Source organism: Gossypium arboreum, chromosome 1 (genome assembly GCF_025698485.1).
Source record: "Gossypium arboreum isolate Shixiya-1 chromosome 1, ASM2569848v2, whole genome shotgun sequence".
NCBI classification, from domain to species: Eukaryota; Viridiplantae; Streptophyta; class Magnoliopsida; order Malvales; family Malvaceae; genus Gossypium; species Gossypium arboreum.
The window spans coordinates 109,261,427-109,273,569 of record NC_069070.1 but is presented as its reverse complement, the minus strand read 5'-3'; the positions used below and the strand labels follow the sequence as shown (position 1 = coordinate 109,273,569).

Genomic DNA, 12,143 nt, shown 5'->3' with positions numbered 1-12,143 from the left:
ACAACCACATGTATATATGTTCTTGGCTATAAATCGCCTAATGATCTTGCAGCTAAGCTGTAAATATTTTGAAAAGTGATATACCGACACTAAGTGGTGTATAGGGTTGGATGGGTATTTTATATCCTATATGGTATGTAGCGGATGGGGTTAGAATTGTAAATCTACATCTAGTTCTGTTTCTATATATGATATATGTTTTGTAAATTTGCATCTAGTTCTGTTTATATAGATGATATATGTTCGGTGCCTGTTCTGTTAGGATTTATATTTGAAATTAAATCTATAATTCTATTTTTTTTCTAAGTTACACACTGAACTTATAAGCTCACTCTCAATATGTCTATTTACTTTCAGGTAACCCTTAGATTTAGGATGGTTCAGTGCGATGAAGCTTAGTTAAACTCTTCAGTTAAATATTCTATTTTTCGTGATTATACTATTTTTGTTTTTGAGGTTTTTCTTGGATGTTTTATGGATTATTTTAACTTTTGGGATTTTATCTTTTGATTTTAACTATTTTAAACGTTTTTGGTGGATTTAGACTTGATCTACAAAATGGGGGAATTTACAATTACAAATCGTGATTTCAGAATAGGACGTAACTAAGATTTTCAACTGCAAACTTAAACGTTTAAAAATTTACATATATAAACAACAGTTTCATCAAATCGAATAAGAAGGATATGTTCTCTAATAAACTAAATTTTTGAATAACAAGAGCTAACGACCTTCTTTCAAGACAAACAAATTCTGGGTTTTTAAATGATTTATGATAACCTCTCCAGATCTGGCCATAACGTCTAGGCCGAGTTTGATGTGTTACATTTGGTGGTATCAGAGCCAAGTTTAAAACTCAGGTTGTTATTTTGTTTCAAAATTTTGTGAAAATTATTTTTTAAATAGAAATTCTTTTTGTTTAAATCTAAAAAATATTATTATGAAATATCGAGACTCCGAGGCTAATCTGGTAAGTAATACTTTGGTTATACTGTTTAGTTAGAAAAAATATTGTAGTATTAGAAATACTTATACTTTAGTTCAAAACTATAGTGATATTGAAAAATACTCTGATAAGATTTTTGACATAAGGCATTTCATAAGAAAATTTGAATTGATACATAAAACTTTGTAATGTAGATAACATACAATGAGTGCACATAGAACTTATGGATGAAGTATTCGTGGGTGCAGCAAGCACTAAAGAGGAGCTCGAGCTGAGCTGTTCTTGATGGGCAGTATGCCCAATTTGGATACAAGTGAAACACTAGGTCTAACGGTGATGACTTTTTTAAGGGCGTCATTGGAGTCGTAGCAACTATAGTCAAATATTGGTTGGAAGCCGCAAAAAGGATTATGAATTATATCGACTACACCCTTGAGAAGAAATTAAAGGGTGTAGTGTCATTGCTTGGCAATGAAACTTATCAGTGGTAGCTGACTATTGAGGAGGGTACTTAGTCTGATCAAATTTCTTAGGAATATTTTAAGAATACTTTCTAGAGAAAATATGTGGGGGCGAGTTATATAGAGGCTCGTAGACATGAGTTTTTAAGCTTTACTCAAAGGGATAGAACCATGGCCGAGTGTGAGGCTGAGTTTCTGAGACTGAGCAAGTATGTTCTTGGGCTTGTGTCGACTGACTACGATAACAGCATTCGGTTTGAGAATTGGCTGAGGTATGACCTCAAGGCTATGATAGCTTCACAGAGGGAGTAAGTTTTTTTCGTCTCGGTGGAAAATGCAAATATTTCTGAGGAGGTTAAGCACATTGAGCGTGAAAAAAGGAATAAAGGGAGAGGTCAAACTAAGATTAAGAGGGATTTAAAGCCCTCTAGCTCTGTTCATCGGTCTAAGAAATGGGAGAAGTTTGATGGGCCTCTATGGGTAAAGGCACCAGTTACTGTTACTGTGACCTATGTTTGTGAGGATTGTGTTAGATGTCATCTTGGCGAATGTTGGAGGATTTTGGGAGCTTGTTTTGCAATGCTGGTCGATGGAGCACCGCGTCAGGGATTGTCCACTTCACTCTGATCAGGTGCAAGCTCTAGCTCTAGGTTTGGTTCAACATCAGAGGGCAGTACAATATCCACCTAGGAGCCGTGGACACACCAGAGGTGATAATTGTTTGGGTACAGGACAGAGGGCACCGGGTAGATGTGTAAATCAGGTAGAGGCTAGATAGCCTGTATTGGTTTACGCGGCTAAGTGCCACGAGGACAGAGACACCACTGACGCCATCGCTACTACGTTTTTTATTAGTATTTTTTCATATTTTGCATTGTGAGATATAAGTCAATACATTCTTATATAGTTAGTTCTGTATCAATGAATTTGGGTATTTTTGTTGAAAGAACTTTTAGTGAGGTTTCTATGATTAGTCCATTGGTTCAAGCAGTAAGAGTTGTGCTTCTGGCTAATTTAATGGAGTTATCATTCAGAGAATTTGATCTGATATTAGGAATAGGCTGGCTCGTGGAGCATCAAGTTAGCTTAGACTGTGTCACTAAGATGGTCACTTTGAGATCTGAGGGTGACTTGGAGGTTATTATGATTGGCGAGTGTTGAGATTACTTCTCCAATCTAATATCTGCTTTAGTAGCCAAAAAGTTAGTTCAGAAAATGTGTGAGGCATTTCTGGCCTTTGTGCGTGATTCGACTTCTGTAGGTACCTTTGCTAGGGAGATTCACACTATTAGGAAATTTCTGGATATTTTCCCCACGGAGTTGCCAAGATTGCCTCTAGATAGGGAGGTCTAGTTTGGTATCAAGATCCTACAGAGTATTGTTCCGGTGTCCATCACTCCCTAACGCATAGAATATATGGAGCTTATGGAACTGTAAGCTCAGTTTTAAGAACTTCTCGATCGTGGGTTTATTTGGCCTAGTGTGTTTCTTTGGGGAGCACTGATTTTGTTCGTAAAGAAGAAAGATAGTACTATGAGGATATGTGTGGATTACAGTCAACTTAATAAATTGGCGATAAAGAATAAGCACCCGCTTTCGATGATTGATGGCTTGTTCGATCAATTTTGTGGGGCCTTTGTATTTTCTAAGATAGATATCCATTTTGGGTACCATCAACTTAAGGTTAAAGAGGCTGATGTACATAAGACTGCCTTTAGGACTCATTATGAGCACTACGACTTCCTAGTTATGTCATTTAGTTTAACAAATGCTCCAGCTGCGTTCATGGAGCTTATGAATCGGGTGTTCTAGCCGTATTTGGATAAGTTTTTTATGGTTTTCATTGATGATATTTTGGTATACTTTAAGACTAAGGAGGATCATGATGAGCATCTTAAAGTAGTTTTGCAGATACTTGTGAGAAAAAGTTCTATGCTAAGTTGAGCAGGTGTGAGTACTGGTTGAGGGAAGTTACTTTTCTGGGATATGTGGTCTTTGCTAAGGGGATCCGAGTCGACCTTAAAAAGATTGAGGCTGTAATTGAATGGAAACAACCAATAAATATGGTCGATGTAACTTCCTCAGTTTGACAGGTTATTATTGAAGGTTTGTTGTGGGATTCTCGCTTATTGTAGCTCCTTTAACTAAGTTGTTGCGTAAGAACGAACCGTTTTCTGGGCTGGTGAGCAGTAATCAAGCTTTGAGAAGTTCAAATCTATTTTGAATCAGACATCCATTCTGATACAGCCTAAATCTGGCAAGAAGTTTATGGTTTATAATGATGCATCACATGTTGGATTTGGTTGTATTCTGATGCAAGATGGTAAGGTAGTGGCTTATGCATCCCGAAAACTTAAGTCATACAAAGGCAACTATCTGATGCACGATCTAGAGTTGGTTGTCATTGTCTTCGTTTTGAAAATATAGAAACATTATCTGTATAGTAGGAGGTGTATCATTTACACCGATCATAAGAGCCTCAAGTATCTTCTTACTAAGAAGGAGTTGAACCTTAGGCAACGTAGATGGATTGAGTTGCTTAAGGATCATTACTGCATGTTTGAGTATTATTCTGGTAAGGTTAATATTGTGGCTGATGCTTTTAGTCATAGAGTGATGACCGATCTGAAGGTGATGTTTGTTCGCCTAAGTTTTTTTGATAATTTTATTCTATTAGCCGAGTTACAAGTTAAGCTGACTTGGATTGATCAGATTTGTGTTAAACAATTAGGAGATGATTCTTTGATCTCGCGGTTTCGACAAGTTGAGGCAGGTAGTACTTTTGATTTTAGGCTGAATAGTGATAGGGTTCTGTGTTTTCTAGATCGAGTTTGTGTGCCTAATGAATCTGATTTGAGGCAATCTATTATGTGAGAAGCGCATAGTAGCCCTTATACTATGCATCTCAGTGGGAACAAGATGTATCGAGATCTTTGAGAGTTATACTTGTAACCTCCCAAACCCATCCTAGACGTCATGGCTAGATTGAGAAGGCTACATTAGCCACCGAAATGGCTAAGCTAACTTACGTTACTTTTTAATACTTAAAAAAAACTCATTTTAGAGAAAATTGTAGTTGTACTTTGAGTTAGCTTAAAAGCATTCATTCATTAGGTCGTGTATGCTTAGGATTCATTTTATTATTGAAATTGTTGTTTTAGAAAAACCGTTCGCTTGTCGCTCTTCTTTAAAAAAAAACTCGAAGTTAAACTAATGCAGCAGAAAAACCATTTTTCAAGTCATTTTGGAAAATTAGTTGCCTTATCGATTTGTTTTTCAAAAACAATTCATTTGCAATGTAGTGGAAACTACGGAACAATATCAAATTTTACTTAAGCTCGATATCATGCATTATCTGGTTATTATGCTTGAGTAATTCATGCATACAAAAATTCCCAAAAGAAAAGTTACCAAGCCACATATCAGAGATAATTAAAAATTTACAAGCCAAACCCAATAAAGACTTAATATTACTTATTAAGAATGAGGTCCAAGGTGATTCTCTGAATGCTGAGCCTGTCTGCCAAACACATACCATCCGCTACACACCACGAGTTCCCCAGAACCCGTCTGCCAAACTCCAAAACATTATGAGCATAGCTCGATGTGGTAAAACCACCGAATAATCAATAATGTAGAAAATCTGCCAGATATCAAATAGTGCGATACAATCGCCAATAACATGTAATATGCAATAAAATCGCCAATGCCCTCGGTACTCCAGGTGCAGTGCACTAACTACAAATAATGCAGCCTTAATATGCCGCCGGTACTCCACGTAACTCCTTTGTCAACCACAAAATTCCAACCCAATGCATATGCAATATGTCACACAATCTCATACATAATCATATATCAATACTTTTCACATTCATTTGACATGCTCAGGAAGTCTTTAATAATCACATACTTTCAGTAAATGGAAACAATGTTCTAATCTTTCAAATTACCATTGTGTTGGTATCAATCAATATCGTCCAATTTCACATACTTTACGGGTTTTCATTGTGCATAAATAACACCCTTTTCAATACACAATATAATAAATGTCTCATGCATTTAAATCATATATAAGGTTAATATCTCAACACATTGTATCATTCAATCAAACATTCTCATATCTCTTAACTTAAATATGTAGTTACAAACTTAATCAAACATTCATACTATCAAACTAGCAATTTTGCCAACATGTCAGTCTTTTAAGGCTCGAAACATACCTGGTTCAGCCACTCACAAAATAAATAACTTGACTATTAAGCCAATCCAATCAAGAAGCTAATTTATCAAATATAACATGATATTTAACATTTTCAAACAATTTTATGAGTTTAGGACCCACACCTTATTTTTCGCTTCCGCGCAGCACACTAGCGAATCTTCCAATTTTCCTTAATAATTCCTTAAACGAAACCAAAATTCAGTATAAATTCAATCAATTTAACATTAAACCAGCCCCAAACACCCACTTATGAGTTCAAACGAATCATTGAAATTATAATTATTTTATGAATCCAAACTAGTTAGATTCCTTACACTATATCGATGCAAACCGTACGTACAATCGTTCTTCACCTTTACGGATGATTTGAGGCATTTGGGTTTGAACCTAATTCAATAATATACTGGAAAAAAGTATCTAATTAATTATTAAATTCCTTCATTTAATCAAATCATAACCTTTACCCAAAAACTATGTCGAAATAACAAACTAGTTACCCTTAATTGCACTTACGTTTCACGATTTGTGGGATCCGAATAGCCAATCAATCAAGAACGTTTTTACCTAATTGAAATGGGTTTAAAAGCTGATTAGGAGGGTTAAATAACTCAAATTAATCCCAAGAGGCAAGATACAAAACAGCCTCTTTTCTTGCCCATAGGTGCACGCACTACCACTCGCGGTGGCCAAAATTGGGGCTGAATTTTAAAATGGTTTGAGGTCTCATTAAATTCTAGAAAAATACCTTTAAAATAATTTAAAATCCTCAAACTTCCATATCTGGAAATTTATGTTTTGAATGGACAATATTAATTAAGAAATTAAAGAGAGAAGAGACCTGACCCAAGCTAGTTGAGAGAAACGACAATGGCACTTTCTTGGCAATGTTCGGATTGATCTTGGAATTCAAGATTTCAGATTTGGGGCTCATTTTAATGAGGAAAGATTACAGCAATATGGTGGAGAATATGTTAACAAATCTTGTGGAAAAAAGAAAAAGAAAAAGAAAAGAAATAGACAGTAAAACTAGGTGTAGGCAACGACAACAATGGGAGAAAGAAAGAAAATTGAAGAGAAAAGAGAAGAGGAAGAGGGTGAACGGCTTGGGTAGGTAAAATTTGAATTAAAGGCTGAAAAATAAAATAAAAATTTATATTTATACTTAGGATTCAAGGGTATGGATGGCACACACATTAAAAGAAAAAGAAGGGATTTTGCAAAATTTAATTATTTCGCAAGGGAAGGGATTCAAACTTGGGACCTCATTTAATTTTCATGCTTTCTCATATTTCTTTTAACCATTAGGCTTTTTCCTCATCCTTGAAATAATTTTGCAATATTTATTTTAAAAACAAGGCATGTCGCATATTAGGATTTATGGCAAAATTTGCAAAATAATAAAAATGGTGAGAGAGAATGGATTTGAACTTGGGTTTCAAGAAACATTTCACTAACACTTAACCAATAAACCAATACCTCATTTGTTTCCTAAAAATGCATAGATAAATTACAAAAATTAACGCATGACAACTCTCTCTTGATTTACAAACCCAATTCTACTAACCTCAGATTTTTGGGATGTTGCAATACTAGTGGTTTGGTTTAAAATGGGAGGTATTAGATTTTGTTTCTTATTGTTTGACATGCCAGTAAATTTTGGTTTCCTTCAAACCGTTAAGATTCGCTTTTGGAAATGGGAACGGGTGACTATAGATTTCATTAGTGGGTTGCCCTTAACACCCACTAAGAAGGTTTCTGTTTGGGTCATCATGTATCGTTTGACCAAGTCTGCTCATTTTCTTCTTGTCAGGATAGAATATTCCCTTTAAAAATGGGCTAAAATGTATATTTCTAAGATCGTTAGACTTAATGGGGTTTCGGCCTCAATTATCTCTAATAGAGATTCTCGCTTCACTTCTCGATTCTGGAAAAAAATTCATGAAGCTTTGAGTAGTCGATTGGACTTCAGTATTGCATTCCAACCTCAGATAGATAGACAATCTGAGAGGGTAATTTAGATACTGGAGGATATGTCTTAGAGTTGTGTGATCGACTTTCGAGGTAGTTGGGAGGAGCTTTATCCACTGGCGGAGTTTGCTGATAATAACAATTTCCATTCCAGTATTCATATGATACCTTAGAAGGCTCTATATGGTTGTAAGTGTTATACACCTTTGTGTTGGGCTGAGTTGGATGAGAGATCAGTTTTTACCCTGAGTTAGTTTTTGACACTGAAGACAAGGTTAGACTGATTCGGGATCATCTGAAGGAAACTTTTGATATACAAAAGTCATATTTGAATCTGAAGAGGAGAGATATCGAGTATTCTATGGGTGATCATATTTTTCTTAAGGTATCTTCATGGAAGAAGGTTATTCAGTTTGGATGTAGGGGCAAGTTGAGCTCATTGAGCCTTATCGGATTTTGAAACGTGTGAGACCAGTCACCTATCAGTTAGAACTACCTCCAGAGTTTGATCGTATTCATGATGTGTTCCACGTCTCCATGTTAAAGCGGTATCGGTCTGACCCATCTCACATTGTATTTGTTGAAAAGATTGAGGTAAGACTGGATTTGACCTTTGAGGAGGAGCTGATGCAAATTCTAAATCAAGACATTAAGGTCTTGAGGAGGAAGAACATTCCTTTGGTTAAGGTTTTGTGCCACTTGGGAACCTAAGGACTCGATTTGACAGCAATATCCGCATTTGTTCGAATTTGGTAAATTTTTAGGTTGAAATTTCTTTTAAGGGGGAAAGTTGTAACGCCCTAATATAAAAATATATTACTTGTTTTGTTAAATTCTGACAAAATTTAAGTGGTTTGCTCTAGCAGTTAAATGCTTTGGTTTGTGCTTGAGGTTATATGTTCGAATCCCTGTGAGAGCATTTTTGCTAATTTCTTTATTTGTTGATCAGTTAGTAGAAGTTGAGTTAAAATTGAACTCTAGGGAATCTGTTGGGTATGGATTGAATTTTGGGGTTAGTGGGTAGTTAGATTTGGTTTTAGTTTAAAATAATAATATTTTAATAATAACAAAAATGGGGATGTGAAATTATTTTGTTTTTTTCCCCAAAAAGTGATTCTCCCATTTTTGACGTTTGTTCCATTATTCCTCAATTTCACGCCACCACTTCCAATCTCTGCTATTGCATCCTATTCTTTTCTTCCCTTTTCCCATTTTTTTTTCTCTTTTCGTGGCTTTTGTTCTTTATTGGTCATTTTCGAATTGGGCTGCCATTGCATTCATTATTTCTTGGTATTGTGATTTTGTTTTATCTTAAGTCCTATCAACATTCTTACTTTCTTGATCTTTTGCTATTGGATTCGTATTTGAGGGTTGTGTTTGCTATTGGACAACGATAGGTTGTTTTCGTTCACTGTTGCGAAAGCATTTTAATGTTTTTGGAAGCCGAATGTGGGCATTTTTGTGGAGTACTCGGTTTATTTTTTGTATAATCGTTACTGATTTGAGCGTGTTATATGACGATTTTAGATTCTGGGTCATAAGTCATAATTTATACATATTTTATCCCATGCTTAAGCACATTTTTGGATGAATTGTCATTAGATTTGTGGAATTTGATGCTCCTAATCCTTTAATTCCATGTTTTAAACTTAGGTGAGCATAGGAAAGTAAAAAGAGAGAAAAACGGGCCAAAACGGAGAAAATGAGTCAACGTGGGAAATCAACACGATCTGGACTTCCTCACACGGGTAGACCACATGCCCGTGTCTATTTAGCAGACTCTAACACGGCCTAAGCCACCCCACACGGGCGTGTCCCTGTCGAGCCCAAGTCTAGTTTTATTCGAAAAAGGCCACTTTTGAGGGTTTGGAAGCATTCTAAAGCCTGTATAAACACCCTAGAAGGGCACCTAGAAAACACACGGAGTGGGAGGCAAGGAATTACTCAAAGAAAGCCGATTGATCCATCTCAGAAGTCGGATTCTCCTTCAAGACTGAAGATCTCCCTTCAATTTCTTTCAGGGTTTTTTTTTTGGGTTTCTTTATGTTTTGTTATTATTATTCTTCTGAGATATTTTCTTTTACACATATGAACTAGATCCCCTAAATACCTAAGGGGGGATGAAACCTAAGACGGATCTTGTTACTATTTTCTGAATTATATGATAAATACTTGATTTGTTCTTAATTCTTGCTTTAATATTCCAGGATATTGATTCAAGTATTGATGTGCTTATTCAAAGGAGTAAAAGTCCCTGTTAAGAGTAGATCTAGCATAATTAAGTGGAGTTGATTGCACCCCTAGACATAGGGCAACATAAATCTGCCGGATTAGGGTCAGACCTAATAAGGGAATCCATAGATCGAGTTAATGCAACACTAGGGGTTTTAATTAGAAAGAGATTTCAATTAATCAACCTAAGGTTAGACGTTGTTAGTCTTGAGAGAGATAATAATATAAATAATGGATTTCTACGGATCGACTCAAGTGAATAAATTGTCTAATTCAGAGTCAAATAACAAGTGAACTCTAGGTGGATTTTCCCTTGGGTATTGTCCAAATCAATCAGTTTTCCCAAAAGTATTTCCCCAATTTACTTCCTGTGCATTCTTAGTTTAGTTAATTAGCTTAGATAAAGCAAATCCCCTTATTTTTAGGCTAGCTAATAAAAAGAAGGTTAATACTAGTACTTTTAGTTCCTGTGGGTTCAACATTCCGGTCTTGCTATAAGCTATACTACTGTTTGATAGGTGTGCTTGCCTTTATCATGATAATAGTTAGTTTTCAAGTACGATCAATCATAAATATAAAACTTATCACGTGCATCAAGTTTTTGGCGCTGTTGCCAGGGACCTAAGATATTAGGAACGCTTAATTTTTATTACTTTAGCCAATTATTTTATTGCAAGTTAAATTTTATTTTAATTTTGTTTATATTACTAAATTTCTTTTATTTGCTTCTGGCAGGTTTTTATAGTTTATGACTAGAAGAAATCTATCAGGACCTTTACTTTTCGATAGTGAAATCGAAAGCACAGCTCGCAGAAACAGAAGAGAAGTAAGGCGAAGCCTACGATACATAGAGGAAGGGCAAGAGGACGATAGTCAAACTACAACCGAGGGGATGGCTGAAAATCAGAATAATCAGCTACATCCTGTGGTTGCTGCAGATCCAATAAATCAGAATCCTACTCCTCGTACTATGTATGATTATGCTAAACCTTATTTAACAAGAACTGAATCGAGTATAGTTAGGCTTGTTATTGCTGCAAATAATTTTGAATTGAAACCTAATACGATTGAAATGATACAACAGTTTGTTCAGTTTGATGGTTTGCAGTACGAGAGTCCAAACACTCATTTGGCGAATTTTCTGGAGTTTTACGACACTTTTAAGATCAATGGAATTTGTGATGATGCCATACGCCTTCAGTTGTTCCCATTTTCATTGAGGAACAAAGCTAAATAGTGGTTGAACTTGTTACCACGAGGGTCAATCACTGCTTGGGAACAAATGACTAAAAAATTTTTACTTAAATATTTTTCGTTGGCTAAAAAAGCTAAGTTGAGGAATGATAACTCTTCTTTTGTGCAGATGGATTTAGAAACCCTGTATGATGCATGGGAGAGATACAAAGACCTATTAAAGAGGTGCCCTCACTATCGGTTACCTCTATGGCTGCAGGTTCAGACTTTTTACAACGGTGTGAACAGCTCAACAAGGTAACTGATCGACGCAGCCGCTGGTGGAAATTTGAACAGCAAAACACCGAAAGAGGCTTACGAATTTATTGAAGAGATGTCACTGAATAACTATCAGTGGCAAGTCATGAGAACAAAGCCGACAAAAGTAGCCTGTGTCTTCAACCTCGACGCGGTTACTATGCTATCTAACCAGGTAGAACTTTTAAATATAAAGATTGACTGTTTGTGTGGTTCTACTCAGGTACATCCAGTGATGAGGTGCGATTTAAATAGAGGAGGAGTACACACAGAATATCAATCCTTCAACCCTAGCACCGAGGAGGAACAAGTTCAATATATGGGTAACAATAATTCTAGACCTCAAAATAACCCATATAGTAACACTTATAATGCAGGTTGGAAGAACCATCCCAACTTCTCATGGGGTGGCCAAGGAAATCAAAGACCACAACATCCTCCAGGTTTTCAAAAACCACCTTACCAGCAGGAAAAGAAGCCGAATCTTAAAGAGATGCTAACGAAATTCATAGCGGTATCTGAGACATGTTTCCAAAACACTGAAACAACACTTAAGAATCAACAAGCGTCGATCCAAGGGCTCGAAACTCAGATAGGCCAACTCGCCAAATTAATTTCTGAACGACCACAAGGTAGCTTGCCTAGTAATACCGAACCGAACCCAAGGGAGCAACTCAATGCGATTACAGTTCGAGATGAAGAAGGGTTAGTTGAACCTGAACTAGAACCGAGGCAAGGAATTATGGTAAGTAAAGGTAAAGGTGAGGTGGACCACAATGTGTAAAAACCGGTAAGTAAAGAGTACAAACCTCGTGTACCATAC

General features: G+C 36.1%; 1 non-coding gene across 1 annotated transcript; it reads right to left on the bottom strand.

The window, feature by feature from the left end:
* Positions 1 to 11,159: 11,159 nt before the first annotated feature.
* Positions 11,160 to 11,266, bottom strand: LOC128281964 (small nucleolar RNA R71). Its single transcript, XR_008272265.1, has one exon. It is a non-coding gene; the product is annotated as a small nucleolar RNA R71 (small nucleolar RNA).
* Positions 11,267 to 12,143: the final 877 nt, after the last annotated feature.